Here is a 24,881-nt window from a genome sequence, read left to right as displayed (position 1 = left end):
CTTGGTTTTTCCAGCTCTCACAGTAATTCCTCTGTACATCACCTCTAGAATAACAATAAATTTAAAAAACAAAAACCTGTCCTATCTTACATGCTATTTAGAATATCCCCCAGTCTCATCTGTTAAAAACGTCTCTAGATTTTGGCGTGACTGGGAGGGGAATGACATTTTAGAAGATGAAGTCTAGTAAGAGGAAGTAGATCACTAGGGGCATGCCTTGGAAAGGGACATTGTATCCAGTAATTCTTCTCATTCTCCTCTCCCTCTCTCTTTCCCTCCTTCCTTGCTCTTTCTCTGTCTATCTCCCTCTCTCTTTGTCTTTCAATATCCCTTTTTCCTTCCCTCCAACTTCCTCCCTCTCTCTCCCTCCTCCTCCCCCCGTCTTTCTCTGCACCCCCTCCTCAGCCCTCCTGCTCACCATGAATAGAGCAGCTTTTCTCTTGGACACCCTTCTGCTATGAGGTACAGACTCACCACAAGCCTGGAAGCAGTATAGTTGTAAGGTAAATTAAAAGTAGGCCCCCAATGAATGACAACACCACTGTGGGATACAGGCAGGAAGAGAAGTTATTTATTCCAAGTAGCCTGCCCCACGTGCATGGTGGAGAAGCACAGGGCTGAAAAGGGGCCTGCCACCCCAGGGCCAGGACTTATCTAGGCCAGGGGACTGGGGGGCAGGGGAAGGTGTGGCCAGGTGTGGGAAAGCTGTAGAAACAATGGATTTGGATGAGAACTCAAGGCCTGGGTCTCACTCACATTCTAAAAGGAGGCATGACCTGGGCAGCCCAGGATGTGACCTCAGAGGAGGGGAAGATGACTGCTACCAAGTATTCCAGTTACCTAGGTAACACAGACACTGGGCAGAGGATTATGCAGGAGGGGGGGAGATGTGTGCACAGGGCCTGAATAGTCAAGGGTCTCTGGACTGAAAGCCCTGAATAACACTTTGCCCCTTTTCAGTGAGCTTTCTCAGGTGTTTGGTCACAGCCACGCAAAGCTGAATTAACAGCACCTCACCTGGAAAAGCAATACATAGCTACAAAAGTATTTCCTATCAGGATTGCTTTCAAGACATTCCAGTTTCCTTCAACTGTCTGATTCTGATTAAACTAGCTATTATATAGACAGTAGTTCAGTGTCAAACATTTAAATGTGATCCATGTTTTCTAATTCAGTGTCAAACATTTAAATGTGATCCATGTTTTCTAATATGTCAATTCATTTAAAAAAACATTTACTAGTACGTGGGAAGAATACTGATTTTGTTTTTCCTTTTTCTTGTTCTTTCAGTAGATCTAGGTCAATTACCAGAATTGCTTAAAACTGTGTTACTTTGATGACGGTATCTTCCTGCTTTGCTTGTCTTGAGCCTTTCCTCCTGGAAAAGATACAAGAGAAACAGCAAGGCAGCATGTAAATGAAAAGACACAAGGAAAACATATATCTCATGCCTTCTTTAGGAAAAGCTTATCTTTCATGTCTCGGCATTGGCCATATCAATGCCTTGCCTAAAGATTCGAAACCAGTCTCTCTGGAAGTAGTTGCAAAGGCAGTCCTGGTCATTTCTACTACAAATTGTATACATTTTGACATAGTCCAAGAGGAGTGGGGTGTGTGGGAAAATTGGGATGCATACCAAGGTCAAAATCCTCCTCATTCTTCATTTTTAAACCCTTTATAGCTAGTGCTGGTGGTTCATGCCTGTAATCCTACCTACTCAGGAGGCTGAGATCTGAGGATCCCATTTCAAAGCCAGCCTGGGCAGGAAAGTTGTTGAGACCCTTAGTTCCAATTAACTACCAGAAAACTGGAAGTGGTGCTGTGGCTCAATGTAGTAGAGTGCTAACCTTGAGCAAAAGAGTTCATGGACAGTGCCAAGACCCTGAGTTCAAGCACAACAAGAACAAAAAGAAAAAAAAAAGAAACCCTTTATTCACCACTCCCTTCCTCTCTTTTGTGAATACCTTCATTCACAATGAATGGCACAGACAACACAATTAGACTTTTCCCCAACTCTACATAGTCATTTGCCAGAGGTTCTCTAGAGCTTTCTGTGATCTCCCCCAAGTGATGGAGCAGATCTGAAGCTACAGGAAATGCTGACTGCAAGCACCTTATCACCACTAGCTGGGATGAGGGGTTCCAGTGTCTAGAAGGTTGTACAGGATGCTAATGTTTGTATCTGCATGTTTGTACCATATTTAATGTGAGAAAAGCAATCTTTGCCATCAAATTAAAATGTCTCCATCTTGTTAGTATTATGCCTACCTTTGGTCTTCAGCTCCACCCAGACCTGAGCTCCTCCCATCCCTGGAGTTCCCACCATACAGCTGGCCTCTCCCTCTCTCCGCCCAGATCTACCTGGCTCCAAACTACCTCATTCTGACTCTCAGGCCTTCCTGCTACCTGGATAGGGACAGGTGCCATGTGCTCCCTCTTTGGGGAAATATGGCTCCTCTAATAAACCTTGTAATAATCTTTTTCCTGTGCCTGTCTGCCTCTGTGTGCTCCCGTGGGATGGATGTGTGGGACCCTTCATTCGTGGTGGCCCATACGATGATAGGCTCCCCAGTGAATTTGCTCCCCCTCTACTTCAGAAGGAGGTCTGACCAGCTGCCCCGGGACCTGTCCCAATATCCTATACTCTGGTTGCCGGAAGACCACCAAGGTAACTTTCTCCTGACCAAGTGCTCTACCTGCCCATCCAACACTGCTAATTAAGTCCTACTCAGGTTAGTAACCAGTAACTGGAGTTCTGGGTTTCCAATTTCTGTAGTTCTGTCTGTAAGGCCACCTAGGTCTTCGTGGGCTAACCAAGCCCCACCCCTGCCATCTGAGTGAAATCTTGGCCAAGTGCCCAGAACTCTCTGCTAGGGCCTACCATGGCCAAGGGCGACATTCCTCTCTGGCGCCCCCCACCCCCTGCTATTATGAGCCAAATACCACAGGTGTGCAAGTGTAGAGACTGCATCTGTTGGAGATGGTTATAAGACTAAGCCTTTTGTGTCTGTTTACAAAAATATCTGGTTAGTAAAAAAAGTTGTCATTTTGGTAAATTGTCCTGCGCTATTGTCTAAACAGTCTTAAAAACCAACGAGGCCAAAGCCTGCCAAGCCTATGTAATGTATCCTTAACCAGTCTGTGTAGAAATGTGCAGCCCAGCGCGAAGTGTGACAGTCCCTTGGAGCCACTGAGAGACCCTGCTTGCTGCTGCTGCTGCTGCTGCACACCCTAATGGGTAAAGTTCCATGACAGCCTGACAGTCACCTGGAGGAAATCTACATCGTCACCCAGACCACCTCCACCATGGTAAAAGTAGACTGAACTCCTGCCTGGTTCCATCACTTGAGACTGCATCCTGGCTGAAAGCTGCTGAAACTGAAATCTTATGGGACATTCTTTTGGGTGATATCCAGAAACCCTCTCTATTTCCATAGTGGACATTGGGGGCAAGGATATCACTGGCTTGCTTGCCTTAGGCACTTCAGTGCATAGTGACTGGAAATCCACTCTTATAGTCACAGCCTAGTTTGGCTCTGGTTTGGTGATTACCTGCTGAGTGTGTTATCAATGCAGGTAGTGAAAGGAATGAGACCCAGGCCTGCTCTTAGCCTTAAAATCTAGCAAGCTTCTGCATCACAGTGGTGCCTTGTGGCTGTTCTGAGATAACTTGGTTCTACAAGCCACAGGGGGGAACAAAAGAGCAGTTTTAAATTCTAGCCACAAAGAAGCTCAAGGAATTGTAAAGAAGAGGAGGGTAGTAAAGAAAGCCTTGGGAAAGATTTGGGAAGCAATTGTTATCCTCTGGATAAGAAGGGGTTTAAAAAGTAAGGATTGTCTTAAAATGTTTATTAAAAAAGGAAGACAGACCTCAGAAAGTTTAAGTATGTAACAAATGGTATGAGTATTTCTTAAAAATTGGAGCTTACGAGTACAGCTGGTATAAAATTAAGTTAGCTGTGATATATGGAGTCAGGACTGGTGGAAAAAAAATGTAAGGGCCTTTGGTGCTGTTAATTTTGTTACTCATGATCAGACCTTGTAAAAAAAGAGATAGTACAGTCCATCTATTAGTTCTGAGATCCCAATACCAAACTGTAAATATAAAAGACTGTGCCAATTAGGGGACCATGATTGGTCCCTGATGCTCTAGAAGAAGAGGGAATGGAAAATGAAAAACCTAAGCAATTCCATTTTACTTAAGACCCCATCTCAGTTCTGTGACTTAACTCGTGGCCCACTTTAGCCACAATGCTAGGAATTTATGACAGAAAGCCATGCACAATTCTTGGCGTCATAGATGGCCTTTGCTTAAGGCAGGTGTTAGCTCCCAAGTGGCTTTGCCCCCAGTGACCTAGGGCTAAGAGTTTCGGTTCCGATAATTTTCTGATAAATTTCAGAGCCCAGGGCGAGACATGCCATGCATTCTGTTGGTCCAGGTGTGACTCAAAACCGTTTTTTTGGTCAAGCTATGGACCAAGGACATTTTTCTGTAAAGGTCAACCAATCATATTTGCCCAGCTTAGCTTGCTTTAAATGTTAACCAATCATGTAATTTCTTATGTAAAAGTTCCTTAAAGTTGTTTGTTCAATATTATAAGAACTGTGCTGATTCTATGCTCGGGGCCTCTTAGCGTCATTGGTTAACAAGTGCGCGGAGGACCAAGCTCGAACTTGCAATAAACGACTCTTTGCTGTTTGCATTGATCGTGGTCTCTGGTGGTCTGTGAGGGGGCATCCGAAAACGGGGTACTTCACCACCACAGGGGATGCTCTGTGGCAAGCACTTGGCTCTTGGCCACTACTACCATGGAAAGGACACCAACTAAATTTCTTTACATTAAGGCACCTGGGCCTTGGGAGGGGGGGCGCTGCTGAGCCCCCATCAGAGTCAAATTTGGCCCCAAATTTAAAACTCCACTAGTGTAAGCTCTCGGGCAAGTAAAACACTTTCTCCCCTTAAACTCTGCATTTGCTGTTCTAAATTAGCTTCTGGTAACCTCTCCCTTCTTCCAACTAAAGGTATCCAAAGGTCAATTGATAGGTAAAATGCTCTAAACAATTGGGACAAAACTAGAGTTTAGTACTGAGTGGGTCAAAGTTAGTCAAATTTTGGGCCCCTGGGAATCCCCCCCTCCCCCCCAGCACTCTTCCATACAAGTATGAGATAAACTAAATGCCTTGGTAAATCCCTGAAAGAATGTAGCCCAGAAATAGCTTGTTTATACTCATTAACTTAAAAAAATGGATGAGTTTAAGTTTAAATTCCATCAAAAGGTCAACAAGTTTGGATATTACCAACAGTGTAAAAAATTATTACATTGCTTTAAATAAAAAGTTTAGATAAAAGGTTTTTGATTATTAGTAAGCATGGAGATGATTAAATTCTGTTACATCTTCTCACTAGCATTGAGCATGTGGTGGATGCACCATCTTGGCATCATGGTAATTCAGCTGCTGTTTTGCATCTACTCAACTTGATTCTGTGACCCTCCCCATGCTGACTCGTCCAGTGGCGCCATTATGCTATGCCATGTATCTGTTCATGTCTCCTGTTTACTAGAAGTTTCTTGTTGTTGACAAAGTTTTGTATTTTAAACTGATCACATGGTTCCATCATAATTGGGCAAAGTAATACCACTAAAATTCCAAAACTTGAAACAGCCGATTTTATTTTTATTTATTTATTTTTTTGGTCCAGTCGTGGGGCCTGAACTCTGGGCCTGGGCGCTGTCCTTCAGCTCTTCAGCTCAAGGCTAGCGCTCTACCACTTGAGCCACAGCGCCACTTCTGGCTTTTTTCTTTTTGCTTATGTGGTGCTGAGGAATCGAACCCAGGGCCTCATGCATGCAAGGCAAGTGCTCTACCACTGAGCCACCTTCCCAGCCCTAGTCTTGTCTTTGTTACCTGCTATTTGTATTTATAATAGCTTCTGACTGGTACTCCCAACCAGTCCATTATGCTCTCCCCTACCCAGTTGCCCAAAAGACCCTAGATACCCCATTCCTGCCACCTTCCTGCCCTGAATCCAGTTATTCCTCCTTCCCTGTAATGTGACACAACTGGGCTTAACTTTTCCGGCCCATGGCCAATGTGTGTTCTCCTATGCCATTCATGTTTATTGACTGTGCCACCTTGTCTGACCTTTCTAAAAGTCTCTTTCAACAGGACCTGGACCCTAAAGACCCAGCTCCAGGGATTCCTTGATGCTCCCAGGCCAGCAGAAAGTAGCCAAAAGAGCCCAAGACACCTATTGGTTCTGGTGCCTTTAAATATCTCTGCTACCTCCTCCTCAGATTACTGTGATCCAAGCAGGAAAAGTCTTATTCTCCCTCCTCCAGGATGCCCAGAGTCAGGTACCATGCTATATTTCCAGAGCGAAACAGAAAAGGCAATTTCAGGTCTTTGATTGTCCCTTCTAGAAATCAGTCCCTCTATGACATACTCCTCTCTTGGGGTACTAACAACACTTTTTTGCCTTTTATTAATTCTGTCTTACATTTAGATAATTATTGTCTTTCAAAAAGGAGGATCTTTACCAACCATTGTCAAGCAGATGCTTCCTGGCCCAGCAACGAAAAAGGGACCTCTGACTACTTCACCCTTTTACAGCAGGAAGTAGCTCCAGAGGAAACAACCTCTGCCCATAGCCCCTGGCCTGATACCCCCTGTTTTTATTAAACAACACGGTGGGGAATGTTAGTATTATGCTCAACTTTGGTCTTCAGCTCTACCCAGACCTGAGCCGCTCCATCCCTGGAGTTCCCTCCTTACAGCTGGCCCCTTCCTCTCTCTGCCCAGTTCCACCTGGGCTCCCATCTACCTCACTTCAGACCCTCAGACCCTCCTGCTACCTGGATAGGGACAGGTGCCATGTGCTCCTGCTTGGGGCAAATATGACTCCTCTAATGAACCTTGTAATAATCTTTCTCCTGTGCCTGCCTACCTGCCAGTACCTTGGGATGGATGTGTGGGACCCTTCACTTGTAACCACTTTATACTCTGGAATTATTTGCTTGTTCATTTCAATTGTAACTACCTTCTGTTTGTAAACAGCCAGCAATGTCAAAAGTATGAGTCCTTACCAATGGAGTTGAAGATTAGACATTCTTCCTTAAAGTGGGAACTCTGTGCTGACTTACCAGCCTCCTCCAACTGTGACCATCAGCAGTGTCCCTATTCCCAACCCTATTTCCAGCCAGCTGTGATGAGAACAATGTATACCTTTGCCCATTCCCTAGTAGCGTTCTTTCACTGATGCCTAGAGTGTTCTCTAACTTCCTTGTATTTATTACCCCATCACCCTGGTCACCGATTGTAAAGAAAATGTGAGCCTGACTCCTTAGCAAAAGGAGAAGGGGCAGCATTACCCTTTGGGTTAGGCCAAACTGAGCTGGCCACTCTGCCCAGTGCACCGGCCTAGCTATGGGGAGAGTGGCAGATCACCTTTGTATACAGAATAAAATGCCTTGACAAACCCTATCTTTTGGGTATCTATTCATTTTGTGACACTGGAGGGGTGTGCTTCCAACACTAAAATGGATAGGGTCATATTGGGATGTATAGGGGAGAAGGAAATTTCCCTTACTTAGTACTTGTCTTGCTGTTGCCCTCTGTGTAATCTAGAAAGCCTCCTAACACAAAACACATAAACGGATAAGATGAAACTAAACCATAATAGATATGATACTTCCTGTACCAATGGCACTGACTGGTTAGAAAGAGCCTCTCTAGGTCTGTTGGGAAACCATGGCCCTGAATGGTGTTTGGACTTCCTCCTCCCACACCCATAGAACACGACTTTGTGAGGAACACCCAGACGTTTAACTCACTCATTTTCCACATCTTGGATGGAGTCAGGCAGAGGTTGGTTCCTGGTTTCAGGAAGGAGGAGGACTATAAAGCCACCAAGAACAGAGACGGCACCATAGACGATCCAGGGCAAGGGAGCAGAATAAACTGCGAGAATCATCAACAGGGGAGCCAGTGAGGACCCAAGGCTACCAGCAAGTCCAGTGATTCCTAAAGCAGTGGCCCTTAGAGCACAAAGCACAATACAGAAACAAAATGTTAGAAATACTCACGTGGACTTTGGCATTTGTGACTTATGTTATGCATTGAAGAAGCAGAGTGTATTTAGACATATGGAGATTGTGGACTGACTCTAGCCTTTGAAATTCATACATAGACATTTGTGTATCATTTAGCAATGCCACTCTTCATGGCATCTACTTTAAAGTGATTCCAAAGATTACAGGAGTGGGGCACCGATGGCTCATGCCTCTAATCCTAGGTACTTAGGAACATGGTTCAAGGCCAGCTTGGACAGAAAAGCCACATGAAACTCTTCTCTCCAATTAACCACTCAAAAACTAGAAATGGCACTGTGGCTCAAGGGGTAGAGCCTTAGCCTTGAGCACAAAGAGGCTCAGGGATAGTGCCCAGGCCCTGAGTACAAGCCCGACAACTGACAAAAAAAATCCAAACAACATCAAGAACATTGCAAGAGGCCTAGAGGAATGATACAGTCAGTGGATTTCACAGTACCTTGGCAAAAGCAAGCTTTCACTCAACTGTGGCTGGAGTTGTTTTCATTGCAATGATTTGCTTTTGTGAAATATCCTGCCCCCCCCCTTTTTTATTTTTTTAATTAGTTTGAAGAATGAAGGTGCTGAGAAAGGTCTGATCCTAACAGCAAACAGATGAGGTTCTGTACCTGATTACGGTGGGGACTAGTTCATTTGAATGTGTTATCAAACTGGAAAGGGAAGCACTCCCAAGTCCTCCTCCCAGAGTTGAGAGAACCAGATGGAGGATTTGCATTTCTGGAGAGAGGAAGAACCAGAGAGAGTCAGGAAGTTCCAGCTGCCACAATCAGCATTCCCTGCTCATAATGGCAAACACCTTGATTGGAATTGTGTACAGGGTTAAAGTGTATCACAGAGGAACTAAACAGAGGCAGAGTTCCTGCAGGGGATAACAAGTGAGAAATGTGCCTTCTCTACACAGTTTGGTTTAGGATGGATCAATGATTATGAATGATTGTACTTGTATCTCTGACATTTGCTAAAGAGGGACAGAGGTTGAGGAATTGAAGCACAGTTCACTTTTCTCTTTTCTGCCCAGTGTCTCCTCTGTCCTTAGCATAATGTTGAACTGTCATGTGAGAAACTGCTGAGGGTGTGTGCAGGATCTATCTTGGCCCTCAAGGAGTTTACAGCCATGACCCATGTGCCCACAACACGGGGTTAGTACTGTGCACGTCCTACACAGATGGAAAGCCTGGAGAGTAGCTAGATCTATGATGATGTGTCAAGAATCTTGAGTAAAGGCTTCTTTTAGTAAGAATCTCAGATTTTAGAAACAATGGAGGGAAATTTCATAGTTTTCTTCACAATAGGAGAGCATGAGACATTGAAGTCATTATTGAGGCAAAGCAGCACACTGAAGTCCAGGCTGACATGTAAGAGGATCTGAGCTCATCAGTTGGATTTTACAAAACACACTACTATTCTGTGAGTTCAGAAAAACATGGTGACCACCTATACTTTTCTTTCTCATTATATATGTCCATTTAATTTTGTAAAATTGACTCTAAGATAGTCTGAAGTGATCCATAACTGTGACTTGTATTTCTTCTTTATTTGAAGACAAGTAGTATCTACTTTCTCACAAGATAATTCTCCAAACTGAATTTGCATAAATGGTGCCCTGTGATGATATTCATAAGTGGATAAACAGAGTTTAGGAAATATGAATTGTCAATGAAGAGCTGGACAGAGGAAAGGACAGTATAGTGTGGTCTTAGTAGGACCAAATTACAAGATGTAGACCTAATATGTCTATTGCTGGCTTAGAGGAAAGCTGGCAGAAATGACAGCTGGACCTACATACTTATCAAATATAATGAAGAAAATTATGTTAGAACCAAAATTAAGTTATTCTTGGCTCCTCTCCCTGCACATAAATGTCAGAATGTCACCTCAATGCCCAGATTGCTTGCAGGGAATTGTTGGAACATTTTAGAAATGTGTCATGTAGATATTTCTTTTCTACCACGTGTGTTTTCCTTACCGTGAGGCACAAGCGTGGTAGCCAGAATGGAGGTCCCGATAATGAACATAAAAAAAAACCTGACTTATTCAATGGCCTAGGTGATTCAGTGCAATAAGTGATACAAAATTAACTGGGATGCTCAGGGCAGCAAGGAGAATCTGCAGCAGAAAAGTATTAGTTTCTAAGTGCTGGAGGTTGAGCAGCAGGCCAAATCCTGACAAGAATGATGCACATCTGTAGTGAACAGAGAGTAAATCATATATCACAAAGTTTACAGACTATGTCCTATAGATTACAACAACATAGGTTGAGGTAGTCAGTTTTGGAAAACAAAGACATATTTATCACTTTATTTTCTTTCTATTTTCTTTATCACTTTATTTCTTTTCTTTTCTTTTTTTCTTTTTTTTTTGGTCGGTCATGGGGCTTGAACTCTGGGCCTGGGCGCTGTCCCTCAGCTCTTCAGCTCAAGGTGAGCACTCTGCCACTTGAGCCACAGTGCCACTTCCGGTTTTCTAGTGGTTTATTGGAGATCGGAGTCTCACGGTCTTTCCTGCCGGCTGGCTTCGAACCATGATCCTCAGATCTCAGCCTCCTGAGTAGCTAGGATTACAGGCGTGAGCCACCGGCGCCCAGCTTTATTTCTTTTCTTTCTAATAATAATTTTAATATTTATTATTATGTGCCAGTTCATAGCTTGAACTCAGGACCTGGGCACTATTTTTAGTTTTTCTTTTTTTCTGCCCTTAAGGCTGGAGCTTTCTCTCATTTGAACCACAGTTCCACTTCTGGCTTTTTTGTTGGTTAATTGGAGAGAAGAGCCTCATGGACTTTCCTGCCCAGGTTGTTAGTGTAAGGTCCGCTCCTGGATGGCCAGCAGACTCCACCCTCCTCGCAGCAAAGTCTCTACCCAGTACCTGCGTTACCTAGGCAACTGGGACACCTGGAAGAGGTCACATCTGCATCCGCTGAGGTCACATCTGAATTTGATATGGCCATACCTTTCTCCGTCCATACCCTAGATAAGGCCTAGTCCAGGCCCAGAGGATCTCTCTCACTGCTCTTTTCTAGCTCTCTCTGCTCTCTCTCTGCTCTCGCTGCTCTTTTCTAGCTCTTTCCTCTCTCTTTCCTCTCTTTCCCAGCTCTCTCTCATTCCCAGGCCTTTCCCAGCCACGTGGAGTGCCAACCTTGCCTGGTCCCAGCAGGTCTACTGAATAAACCTACCCCTTACCTGAATACCACGTGCGTGCTGCTGTTCTTACTTGGCTAGCTCTTTTTAAAAACCTAACAGTTAGGATGCTGGGTTTGCTGGTGCTTGGATACAAATGATTATTTTTTTAAAATCATCATAAAGTAGTTGTATGCTGAAGGAGCCCTTCATTGTTGTTAAGCCTTTTAGAAGGCAAAGGGTCATGATGAGTCTTTCTAGGGTTTTAGATTTTTCTTGTATCATGTTCTAAGTGAATGGCTTAAACTTATCCATATAAGTATTTGTCAAGATATGTACATCTCTATATGTCTATATACATTCACTTAGCTGTTCAAAAACTTACATCTAGTAATGGGGAAAAAAAGCAACAGAGAAACTCAGAATCAAAATCTGGTTGTGCTTAAATTTCTCAGCATCAGTCTCTGGTGACAAGCCTAGCATGTCATATGATAAACATAAACATGAACATAATATGTTATCATGGTTATATAATCATGATAAACGTAATTAGTTTTATATTGGTGTCTTTAAAACTTTTGGGTACACCTAGCCATAGCAATTGTGGGCATGTTGCCCCTGCCTTTTATCTCTAAATCGACCACTCCCAAACATTGAGCCATTGAACAGGAGAAATACAAATCATGCCTCTTGAAATGAGAACAGTGAGAAGCCTACCTCACAAAGGCCAAGAGACAGATCCGCTTACGCAGGGCGGGAGCATGGAGCAGGTCGCGCAGAGAAGCTTTTTTCTTTGCCACCTCTAGCTCCTCCTTCATGGTGGCTCTCACCACCTTCAACAACAAGAACAGGAGACTCTTCAGTTGTCAGAAACTGGTAGGCATTAGAGGGAGCACCAGGCTCTCACAAAGGAAAAATTCAATGCAAAGCCTTTCTGTGCAGTGGGAAAATGTAGACATCAAAAAATAAATGGCAGGGGCTGGGAAGGTGGCTCAGTGGTAGAGCGCTTGCCTTGCATGCCGGAGGCCCTGGGTTTGATTCCTCAGCACCACATAAGCAAAAAGAAAAAAGCTGGAAGTGGTGCTGTGGCTCAAGCGGTAGAGCGCTAGCCTTGAGCTGAAGAGCTGAGGGACAGTGTCCAGGCCCAGAGTTCAGGCCCCACGACCGGACCCCCCCCAAAAAACAAACAAAAAATAAATGGCAGATGGACAATCATGGCTCACACCTGCAATCCTAGTTTCTCAGGAGGCTGAGATCTGAGGATCATAGTTCAAAGCCACTCAGGGAAGGAAAAGTCCGTGAGACTCTTAACTCCAATAAACCACTCAGAAAACCGGAAGTGGTGCTGTGGCTCTAGCCTTGAGCTGAAGAGCTGTGGGATAGTGCCCAGACCCAGAGTTCAAATCCCACGACTGACAAAAAAATAAAAATAAACAAATAATTGGAAGCTGGACAATCATGGCTCACCTCTGTAATCCTCACTACTCAGGAGACTGAGATCTGAGGATCATGGTCAAAGCCAACCTGCATAGGAAAGTCCATGAGACTCTTTGCTCCAATTAACAATCAACAAGCCAGAAGTGGAGCTGTGGCTCAAGTGGCAGAGTGCTAGACTTGAGCAAAGAATCTCAGAGAAAAGCCAAGTGCCAGCAGCTCACACTTGTAATCCTAGCTACTCATGAGGCTGAGGATTGAGGATCTGAAGATTAAGGTTCAAAGCCAGTTGGGGCAGGAAAGTCCCTATGAGATTCTTATCTCCAATTAATGACTCATAAACCAGAAATGGAGCTGTGGCCAAAGTAGTAGAGAGCTAGCTTTGAGCAAAAGAGGTCAGGGACAGTGTCTAGGCCCTGAGTTCAAGCCCAACAATCAAAACAAAAAATCTAAGGGATAGTGCCCAGGATCTGAGTTCTAGCTCCAGGAGCAGTGCACGCGTGCGCGCGCGCGCGCACGCGCGCGCACACACACACACACACACACACACAAAGAAATGGCAGGCATAAAAGTGGTGGGAAGGGTAACACAGAGGGTGAAGGAAGCTCAGGGAACTTCTCAGTGAGGAAAACTAAGCAATCTTGAAGACAATCACCAAAAAGCCAGGTTGGATGGTAGCCTAAGTGGTAGACGGAGGAAGGGAGTATGCCAAAGAAGCATGAAGCACTGAGTTCTAACCCTACTACCACCAAAAACTTCCAGCTCAGTGCCCAACAGACTCCAGAACAAAATACAGGACTTAATTTCATTAAGCGAGGTGGTATCTTCCACATTTGATTGTGAAAGCCCTTGATGTTACTACTACTACTGTTGTTGTTGTTGTTATTTGAGAATGGGCTCCTAGGAGACCTTAAACTTGGGGGCCATCCGTTGGTTGCAGTGGATGAGTCTGGCCTTCAGATATATATTCAATGTCAGAATCACATATCAGGGTGAGCTGGGATTGTTCTGTAATGTTTACTCATTTTTGCTGGATTTCTGGGGTCTAAGACAACATTGAAATTTTGAGATATTCAGAGTGTTTCAGATGATAGATTCCAACTAATTTCAAAGGAAACACCATTGTTTGAATTGCAATTGTCTGATCTAATTTTGTATTGATGCTTTTAAATGAGTTTATTTGTCTTAATCAACTTTTCAGGCTGGGAATGTGGCTTAGTGATAGAGGGCTTCCCTAGCATGCATGAAGCCCTCGGTTCAGTTCCTCATTACCACATAAACAGAAAAAGCCAGAAGTGGCGCTGTGGCTCAAGCGGTAGAATGCTAGCCTTGAGCACAGAGAGGCTAGGCTCAGGGACAGAGCTCAGGTCCTAAGCTCAAGCCAGGACCTGCAAAAACAACAACAACAAACCAAACAAACAACAAAATTTTTCATTTTCAAAGTTTGAAGCTGTTTCAGAATTTTTTGACTTTATTATATTCCCGTTTAATACATGATTTGTTTTCCTTATTTCAAGGAGTTGTTTGTTCATATTCTAATTCATTCAGATGTGTTATCTGGATGCTCTTTGATTCCACTGACCAATCTTTTAATCATCCTTGTGAATTTTCAGTCTTGAATTCCATCAATTCCCGACATTAGTGTCCTTTATTGTGGATTAGTTGACAATTTTCATATTTCTAATTTTTTGCTGCTTTGCATGTTTTTGTGCAATTTTAGGTTAGAAGATTTTAAATGATTAAAAATTTTATTGTAAAGATGCTATACAAGGGCTGGGAAGGTGGCTCAGTGATAGAGTGCTTGCCTTGCATGCATGAGGTCCAGGGTTTGATTCCTCAGCACCACATAAGCAGAAAAAGCCAGAAGTGGCACTGTGGCTCAAATGGTAAAGCGCTAGCTTTGAGTTGAAGAGCTCAGGGACAGCGCCCAGGCACAAAGTACAAGTCCCATGATTGGAAAAAAGAAAGAAAGAAAGAGAGAGAGAGAGAAAAAGAAAGAAAGAAAGAAAGAAAGAAAAAAGATGCTATACAGAGGGGTTACAGTTACAGGTTAGAGGCTTTAATGTCCATTTTTCAGTTGAAGTATTTTCAATGACAGGGCAGGATGGAGTGATAGCAGATTTCAGGTATAGTTTTTTACTACTGGACTGGGGGTGTAGCTCAGTAGCTGTATATTTGCCCCAAGTGGGACTTGGCCCAGTTTTGTGAGAGGGGAGAGACTGATCTGCTGAAGCAACTACAATGGATAGACAAAACCACTAGGGAAATACAATAATAAGTAATTAAAAACAACCACCACCAACTATACTAATCTTAGAGGGGGAAAGAAAGCAAAGAGACATTGAGACTATGAAGATACCAAATAAGGGTAGGAATGGAAGGAAATTAGGAGGAATTACAGCACTCAGCAGTGTAAGAAATACTGAGAAATAAAAATGGCAATAGATAGCCTGGTGGTGGTGACTCACACCTATGAGTCTAGCTACTCTGAAGACTGAGCTCTGAGGACTAAAGTTCAAAGCCTGCCCAGGCAAAGTAGTTGGTGAGACTTTTATCTCCAATTAACCACCAGAAAACTGCAAGTAGAGCTGTGAATTAAATAAATGTAACAATAAAATTCTGTGATGGGCCTCTCATAAATTATGTTCAGGGGAAAGGAATAAAAAGTCAGAGTGCTTTTAATTTCTTTCAAATAGGAATATACATGTCCAACGCTTTTAGCACAGTTCATCTTTTGTAGGGAGCCAAAAGGGAGTCTCTCAACATGATAGGCTTGACTGTCTCACTGGAACATCTTGAGGCTGTTTACAGAATCCCATCTTTTCATCCTGCGCCAAGCAAACACCCTGTAGCTGCTAACGACCACCTTCTCACCCTACCCTAAGCAAACATCCTGCAGCTGCTACGGCCAATGAAAAAGCTTCCTTAACGGCCAATGTAAAAGCTTCCTTATTCTAAGCATATAAATACCCCTGTGTGAAAAATAAAAATTAGCAACTTGATCAGAATCCTTGTCTTGCTGTCATTCTTCGTGTCTCTTGTCCCTTCATTCCTTCTCGCTTAGGTTCATTGCCCTCGTTGAAGTCCTTTGGGTCGGGACAATCTTTGTCACTAAGGAGTACACATGTTGGGCTATGTCTTCCCTGTGTCTTATAACCAACAGCCATCTCACTCACCTCCACAGTTAGCGTGTCTCTATAATTCTTCATTCCATTTATGCGCGCAGCTCTCCACAGCTCCTTTAAGGCTTCCTGGGGTTTGTTGGTGCTAATGAGCCACCGAGCAGACTCTGCCAGACACCTGCCCAAAGACGAGGATGGAAATGTAGTCAGCTCTCACACGCTCACTTCCACTCCCCCTTCAACCTTCAGATTCCTTTCTCCTTCATTCTCATCCCTTCCATTTATTCAGGTGGACCAAGAACTAGCATCATGTGTCATGTGTCATCATACCTCGGGAAACAGGAAATGACCTCTGCACATGATACTCTGGGCTCCCGGGAATGCAGGCCTGGAGTCATGCTGACTCCATGGTGAGTTCTGTGAAAATTGACTACCCAGCTCACAGAGCTGGCGTATGAGGGACACTCATATTTCCCTGAATATGGATACCCCAATTAATTATTAATTTTTACTAAATGTCTCATTCAGATGGGAGCCAGTTCTGATCCTCATGGCTGTGGTAACTTTTGGAACACCAGCAAGATAAATTGGCCTTAGTTTAATGAGGGCACAGAATTGCAAAGACTTGTGGAGGACAAATGTCACAATGGATGAGTTGGCTAAAGGAACATGCTGTTTATCTGGATTTTGCTCACAGTATTAATGAAATCTACAGTCACTTCTGAGGATCACTCCTAACTCAACAGGCTTTCTGTCCTGAACTAACACCATAGCCCTTCCCCCCCGCCCCTGTCCCCCATTGGTTGTGGGGCTTGAACTCTGGGCCTGCTCTTCAGCTCAAGGCTAGTGCTCTACCACTTGAGCCACACTGCTGCTTCCGGTTTTCTAGTGGTTTATTGGAGATAAAAGAGTTTCATGGACTTTCCTGTCCAGGCTGGCTTTGAACTGTGATCCTCAGATCTCCGCCTCCTGAGTAGCTAGGATTACAGGCATGAGCCACTGGCGCCCGGCTATATGTTTATTTATATTTTTTTATTTATCATCAGTTATGGGGCCTGAACTCTGGGCCTGGGCGCTGTATCTCAGCTTTTTAGCTCAAAGCTAGTGCTCTACCACTTGAGCCACAATGCCACTTCCCACCATAGCTTTTTTTTTTTGGGGGGGGGGTCTTGTCATGGGGCCTGAACTCTGGGTCTGGATACTGTCCCTCAGCTCTTCAGCTCAAGTCTAGCGCTCTACCACTTGAGCCACAGCACCACTTCCATCTTTTTTTCTTTTTGCTTATGTGGTGCCGAGGAATTGAACCCAGGGCTTCATGCTTGCAAGGCTAGCGCTCTACCACCGAGGCACCTTCCCAGCCCCCAACCATAGCTCTTTTTAAACTTTCTGAAATCTCTTTAAGGAGAGGAAAAGAAGGGATCCAAAAACAAAGGATGTAAGTTATCCATTCTGCCTATGATTTTCAACTGAGGAATCCATACTGCTCCTTAAATGAACAGTACTAGAGGGACATTTGCTTCTCAATTCTGTAACCTACTATCACCTCCAAAGACAATAATCATTAAGGTTTCCATTATGTTTTCCTTCCCAAACTACACATACAAATGAAAACTATTGACAATGAAATACCATCCTCAAATGTTTTCCCCATGAAGGAAAATACATTTGCAAAAGTTCAATTACTGTCTTAACACTTTTGGTCCATAGAATTGCTTATTTTTTAGTAATTAGAGTATATTATTATAACCATACTGCATTTTATATGTGCTTATACTAAATTAAATTTTATAATTTGAAAATAGTGAGATATATTTTATCTATTACAGAATCTTCCATTATTTAGTTTTTTAAAATTTTATTAGCCACAATCCCAGCCCTTTACACAAGAATTTTATCCCTTGAATCATTTTTTTAGCATAAAACTTTTTTTAAAATTTTTAAATTTTTTATTATATATATGTTTATTGTGAAAATATTGTACAGAGGGGTTACAATCACATGGACAAGATAATGAGTACATTTCTTATCAAGCATTGTAGCCTCCTCCTTTGTTTCCCCTTCCCATCCCTTCCCATCTTCCCCACACCCCCCCCCCCCACTCAGTCTTGAATCATTTTTAGGATAACTGTATCTCTTGCAATATGCAGATACAGTTTCACAAAGGTATTTGCTTATAATAGTAAAATGAAGTATAATACTTTTTTTTTGTTGTTGGTCCTGGGGCTTGAAATCTGGGTCTGGGTACTGTCCCTCAGCTCTTCACTCAAGGCCAGCGCTCTACTGCTTGAGCTACAATGCCACTTCCGGTTTTCTAGTGGTTTTTATTGGAGATAAGAGTCTCACAGACGTTCCTGCCAGGGCCGGCTTTGAGTTGTGATCCTCAGATCTCAGCCTCCTGAGTAGCTAGGATTACAGGCATGAGCCACCAGCGCCTGGCTTATAATACTTTTTGTTCCGATGTTCAAGTCACACATAGCTATGAATAAGGAGAGTAGAATATCAGAAGTTGATCAAGAATCCAATTGAATTTCTTGTGTCTCTCATCCAGGATCTCAGATCTCTTAAAAAAGAAAGTTCAGGGCTGGGAAGGTAGCTCAGTGGTAGAGTGCTTGCCTTGCATGCAGGAGGCCCTGGGTTCGATTCCTCAGCACCACATAAACAGAAAAAGCCAGAAGTGGCACTGTGGCTCAAGTGGTAGAGCGTTAGCCTTGAGCTGAGGGACAGCGCCAGGCCCAGATTTCAGGCCCTACAACCAACAACAACAACAAAAAAAAAAAAAAAAAAGGAAAAAAAAAAGAAAGAAAGTTCATACCTTGTGAACGGAAGTAGGAAGAAGAAGATGGGTATAGACAGTGCAAGCTGAAGGATGTGCCAGTTTCGAACAAAATAAGCCAGGACTGCCAATAATATTTGTCCTAAGTTGGCAGAACAGGTTAAGAGAACCATCGCGATGGCTTGGAATTTGCGTCCTGTCCATTCTACAGCTGAAAGACAAGTGAATTTTCATCCCAAACCATGGTAGGGTATTAAGTTCACCTTCAAGGCAAGGAAAATGCTCAAGGTGGGAAGACATACTTACCGAGCATGGAGCTGTTCATCAAGATGCCCATGCTGGACACACCAGCCAGGAAGCGCAGGACACAGTAAAGGAGGAAGGTGGGAGCAAAGGCTGCGCATGTGTCAGCAATGGCCAAATTCAGCGCACAGCTGATCATAATTAGCCTCCTTCCAAACCTGAGGAAAAGATAAAGTTTAGATGGTGGGAACTGGAACAGCTGTTGCATAAGGAAACACAAAGAAAGGTTTTTTGTTTTTTTTGGTCAGTGGGGGCTTGAACTCTGGGCCTGGGCGCTGTCCCTGAGCTCTTCAGCTCAAGGCGAGCACTCTACCACTTGAGCCATAGAGCCACTTCTGATGTTTTCTCTTTATGTGGTGCTGAGGAATTGAACCCAGGGCCTCATGCATGCAAAACAAGCACTCTACCATGGAGCCACCTTCCCAGCCACAAGGGAAGTTTTTGTTTTTTTTTTGGTCAGTCATGGGGCCTGAACTCTGGGCCTGGGCACTGTCCCTCAGCTCCTCAGTTCGACTAGCATTCTACCACTTGAGCTACAGCGCCATTTCCGGCTTCTGCTTATGTGGTGCTGAGGAATCCAACCTGGGGCCTTATGCATGCAAGGCAAGTACACTACCACTGAACCACCTTACCAAGGCAAGTTTTTTTTTTTAAACTACAAATAATGAGAAATAACCACATCTGACTTTTTGATGGTTAATAGGAGATAAGCATGCCATGGACCTTCCTGCCTGGGCTAGCTATGACCCACAATTCTCCAAGCCATGGGAATGGCTCTTTCATTGTGTTCTGCTGGCTTAGGACAGAAAATCTTGGGAGACTTGGCTTATTTTATTCGAGATTGACACATCCTTCGGCTGGCACTGTTTATGCCCATCTTTTTTTTTTTTTTCCCCTGACACTTGGGCATGAACTCAGAGCCTGGGAGCTATCCCCAAGCTTCTTTTGCTCAAGGGTAGTGCTCTACCATTCTGAGCCACAGCGCCACTTCTGGGTTTTTCTGAGTAGTTTACTGGAGATAAGCATGTCATGGACTTTCCTGCCTGGGCTAGCTTTGAACCATGATCCTCTGATCTCAGCTTCATGAGTAGCTAGGATTACAGGCATGAATCCCTTGCACCCAGCTATCTTTTCCTTATTTCTGTTCACAAGGCATAAGTTTTCTTCTTTCTTCAGGGAACCTATGATGAGAGACACAAGAAATTTATTTTGATTCTTGATCAACACTTGATATTGTGTTCTCCTCGTTCATATCTATGTGTGACTTAAGAAACAGGACAAATAGTACTGTCAGGTAAAATAGAGGAGGCTGAAGTAAGTTCGAATTTAATTTGCAAAAAAAGTGCCACTGTCCATGCTTGTAAACATGACCTGTGTATATGAAAGGTGCTTCTCCCATTGGTAAACAGTAGTTTAGCTACCCATTCATACCATCGGAGGTAAGTTATAGTACTGGAACTTCTAATATATTTAATACAGCTACTTAAATACATGGACTTAGCCTATCATATTGTCCACACAATGAAGTATCAAAATCAGATGTGGAACTCTAGGACTGTACATTTCTTGACCACAGCAATGGGAACACTGGGGAAACAACACATGGGATTTTTTCTCATGAGTGGCATCAGAATCATCCTCTGCTGAATTTGGATTTTGTGGTCGTGAACAACATGGCACTTTCAAGAACAGGAAGGAAGAAAGTCCCAGTGCAGAGAAAAGAATGCTCAGAAAATCTACAGAGGAAAACACTAAACAAGATGAGGAATGAAGAATTATAACAGGGAAAGTCTGTAGAAAAAAAGAAAGGAAAATGGAGTTCTGGCTTTCATAGACTTATAGCAAGTCACAAAACAGTTTCAGTCAAAGTGCAAATATGTATAGATTCGCATGTCGATGACTTATACCTATACTTATGGCTGCTCAAGAGGCTGAGATCTGAGAATCACAATTCAAAGCCTATCCAGCCAGGAAGGTCCATGAGCCTATCTCCACTGAACCATAAAAAGCCAGAAGTGGAGGTGTGACTCAAGAGTAGAGCACTAACCCTTGAGCAAAAATAATGCTCAGGGATAGCATTCAGGCCCTGAACTCAAATCCCGGTACTGTCATAAAAAAGCAAGCAAGCAAGCAAGCAAGCTATACTTGAGAAACTACACATTAGTTTAGAACAGCATAGGGAAAACACTAGAAGAACCCCTTCTTGAGAGGAGGATGCTGGAATGCTTCTATGTTAGGTGATAAAGAGATTCAACCAACAATTTATTATATATATTATATTACATATAATATATACTATAATGTATGTAATTATATGATATATAATACAATATATATAATATTTACTTTTTTTCTCATTCAAGATTCTGTCTTTAAGCCGGGCGCCGCTGGCTCATGTCTATAATCCTAGCTACACTGGAGGCTGAGATTTGAGGATGGGGGTTCAAAGCCAGCCTGGGCAGGAAAGTCCGTGAGACTTTTTTTTTTTTTTTTTAACCGGGCTTTTTCTGTTTATTTGGTGCTGAGGAATCGAACCCAGGGCCTCATGCTTGCAAGGCATGCACTCTACCGCTGAGCTACCTTCCCAGCCCCAAGTCCGAGAGACTCTTATCTCCAATAAACCACTAGAAAATGGGAAGTGGTGCTGTGGCTCAAGTGGTAGAGCACTAGCCTTGAGCTAAAGAGCTCAGGGACAGCGCCCAGGCCCAGAGTTCAAGCCCCACAACCAACAACAAAAACTTCTGCCTTTAATTTCTAATATTTTGCTTATAATATATCTCAGTGTAGGATATAGACATTATCTACTTAGATTTTATTGAGCCTCTTTGGATTTATATGTGGTTTCCCACTGATAGGGCACATTTTCTTCAAATCTCTATCCATTTCTCTCTTCTTCTGAGACTATCATAACATATATGTAGGTCTGACTCATGCTATCCCTGAGACCTTTGTGTACTAGCCAGCTTTAACCTTCTTTCGTCGATTAGCCTTCTTTTTTTTCCTTTTTTTTGGTCAGTCCTGGGTTTTGAAATCAGGGCCTGTACACTATCCCTGAGATCCATTTTCTCAAGGCTAGTGCTCTACCACTTGAACCACACAATACCACTTTGGCTTTTTCTGAGTAGTTTATGGAAGATAAGTCTCATGGACTTTCCTGCCCAGGCTGGCTTTGAACCATGATCCTCAGATCTCAGCCTCCTGAGTCGCTAGGATTACAGGTGTGAGACACCAGCACCGGACATTAACTGCTTGATCATTTCTACTGCTTTGTTTTTTCATGTCTATCCATGGATTCTTATACTGGGTCTCAGCTTCCACTGAATCTCTCTAGTGACAAGTTTAATCTATTCATTTCAAGTTTTGATCTCAGATTCTAGTATATGCCTCTCTACAATTCCTCGCTTAGTATTGATATTACTACTTTTCATACATTGTTATGTCTTTATGTCTTCATACATCTTCTAGCTTATCTTTTTGAATATGCTTAAAATACTTGTTTGGAAGTGTTTCTCTAAGAAGTTGGATGTCTGTGCTTCAAAGAACTTGGGGCATAGTTTTCTTTGAATGGACTATTTTTCCTTCTTTATATATTGTAATTTGGTTGTTTTTGAAAACATTTGGTTAATATGATAGAGAGATTTGGGAATGTTGATCCTCTATCTTTCACATAGTTTTCTGTGTGTGTGTGTGTGTTTCCTATTGTGCAAACATGTAGCATTCTATATTGCCCGTGACTTTACCAGCCTTATTCTCCATACTACTTTTTGTCATTTGTAGGCACTAAAGCCTTTGTCTTTCTGATCATGTTCATCTAAACTTTTGACAAGTGTTTCTTTGAATGCTCAAAGACCTTTTTTGGCAGGCTGATTTTTTTTTAAACATAAGAACTTCTGGCAGACAAATTTACTCTGAGGCTGGAGCTTCTCCAATGTGTGCATTGAAAATCTTTTTTTTTTCCCCCATGGACTTTGAATTCAGGGCCTGAGTGCTGTACCTGAGACTCTTTGTGCTCAAGGCTAGTGTGCTATCACTTGCGCCACAGTTTGCATCTGGCTTTTTCTGTGTAGTTTATTGGAAATTAGCGTCTCATGGACTTTCCTCCCTGAGCTGGCTTTTCTCAGTCTGCTAAGTAGCTAGGATTACAGGTATGAGCCACTCGCACCTGTGTTGCATTTAGGATCATCATACCCTGTAGCAGAGAGCACTGTGAACCAGATAATCACCTGTCTGATAAACAGCCATACAGAACATTTCCCACCAACAGCCCAGCTGTCAACAGAAATTTATTTATTGAATTCAGTGACTGAAATTCACACACCAGGCCCCACTGAAAGAGAAGGAAATGAGCACAACAGAGGTTATACTCTCTCAGGATAATCTGAGCAAAACTCACTAACATGATCTACAAGTTGCATGACACCACTTTTCGCTTTCGACATAACAAGACTTCTCTCCTTTAGGTTACCGCCTAACTTTTCCCAGCAAACTTACTTTAAATCAATAGGTTTATTAAGGAAATGATTGCTTTGAATCCATGTTGAATAAATTGGGGGACCTTGAAGCATTTTCTGAATCCTGATTATCACAGGAGATCCTCCAGATGATTCCTCTAAAAGAAAATTGTGAGCATTGTGGATTTGCTCAATCTCCAGGAAGTTGCTAATTTGTAACCAAGTTCCTATAACATGGACTGAGCCTAACATTTAAAATGAAACACAGGTTGTTTGTTTAAACACTTGTTTTTACAAAAATAAAAGCACTATACTAGGAGGGCTCTATATACTGTTCAATTCATTAGACTCATCATATATGTGTCTATGTTTAATAAAGATGCAGTCAATACTGACTAAAAGATGAATCACTTTAAAGTGTTATTTCTAAACACCCAAATCTTGAACTCCCAACTGAAAATTGAAGTTTACTACCTCAGTCACGGTGGTGGGTCATACACCCAGCCATCCACACAGGGCTCTGTTTCTGCCTCACTCAGCTTCCAGAAGGTGCTGTTCAGGTGGAGGAGCTGCCATTGGGGATGGACAAAGCGCCAGCACTTCTCTGGCCTGAGGTTGGAGTCGAGTGGGATGGAGATTCTCAGGAGGTCCTCCTGGCTGAGGAGCCCAGTGCCATTGTCAGAGAGCGTGTCATTGTCGAGGATGCCCACCCAGCAGCGGTGCTCAGGCTCGGCTGCCGTGAAGTTCTCCAAGAGACAATGAAAGTATCCCAAGAAATTACACATCATAAGCAAAGCCAATTGAAGGATCTGGAATCTTCCCAGGCTTCCAACTTGATCCAGAATTTCCTGAAAGGCCATTGGGGCTAAATAAATATCTCCAGTTGGAGGCAAAAGTATAAAATCTAGACTGCTTAAGGAAAATTAGTGCCATTTCATGGGATACATGACGGGAGGTTGGTCCTGAACCAACTTCCTTTCTCTTCTGTAGCCAGGCGGTAGAATGAGTATCCTCTCGTGATTATTTTTCAAGTCACAGAAATGTTCGACTGGTTGGCTTTCTCTAATTTTATCTGTTAAAGATCAACTTTCTGGAAAATAATTGTGTCCTGAACAATGTTTCACATTCACCTGTGGACATTGATCTCCAGGTTCCCAGTAAAAAACCAGAACAGACCTACTATTGATATGTAGTCTTTCACAAATACATAATTTATAAGACTCCAAAGTGAAGTGCTTTAAATTTTTATTTTTTATTTTTTTGTTGGCTTGAACTCTGGGCCTGGGTGCTGCCCCTGAGCTCTTTAGCTCAAGGCTAGCACTCTACCACTTGAGCTAGTGCACCACTTCCAGTTTTCTGAGTAGCTCATTAGAGATAAAAGTCTCATGGACTTTTGTGTCCAGGCTGGCTTTGAACCGTGATCTCAGCCTCCTGAGTAGCTAGGATTACAGACATGAGCCATCAGTGCCCAGTAATTTTTAAAATAATTTTTAATATTTCTTAAATGGCAGAAAATGTTTTGAAAGGACTGAATTTTATTAAAAAGAGCTCATGAAAACAATCTCGAGGTACAG

The 24,881-nt window shown here is 43.0% G+C and overlaps 1 pseudogene; it reads right to left on the bottom strand.

The window, feature by feature from the left end:
• Nucleotides 1–430: 430 nt before the first annotated feature.
• Nucleotides 431–24,289, bottom strand: LOC122104851 (annotated as a pseudogene).
• Nucleotides 24,290–24,881: the final 592 nt, after the last annotated feature.

Source organism: Dipodomys spectabilis, unplaced genomic scaffold (genome assembly GCF_019054845.1).
Source record: "Dipodomys spectabilis isolate Male_0828 unplaced genomic scaffold, ASM1905484v1 ptg000030l, whole genome shotgun sequence".
Classification (NCBI taxonomy): Eukaryota; Metazoa; Chordata; class Mammalia; order Rodentia; family Heteromyidae; genus Dipodomys; species Dipodomys spectabilis.
The sequence above is the reverse complement of the archived record's forward strand: the minus strand, read 5'-3'. Positions and strand labels throughout refer to the sequence as shown.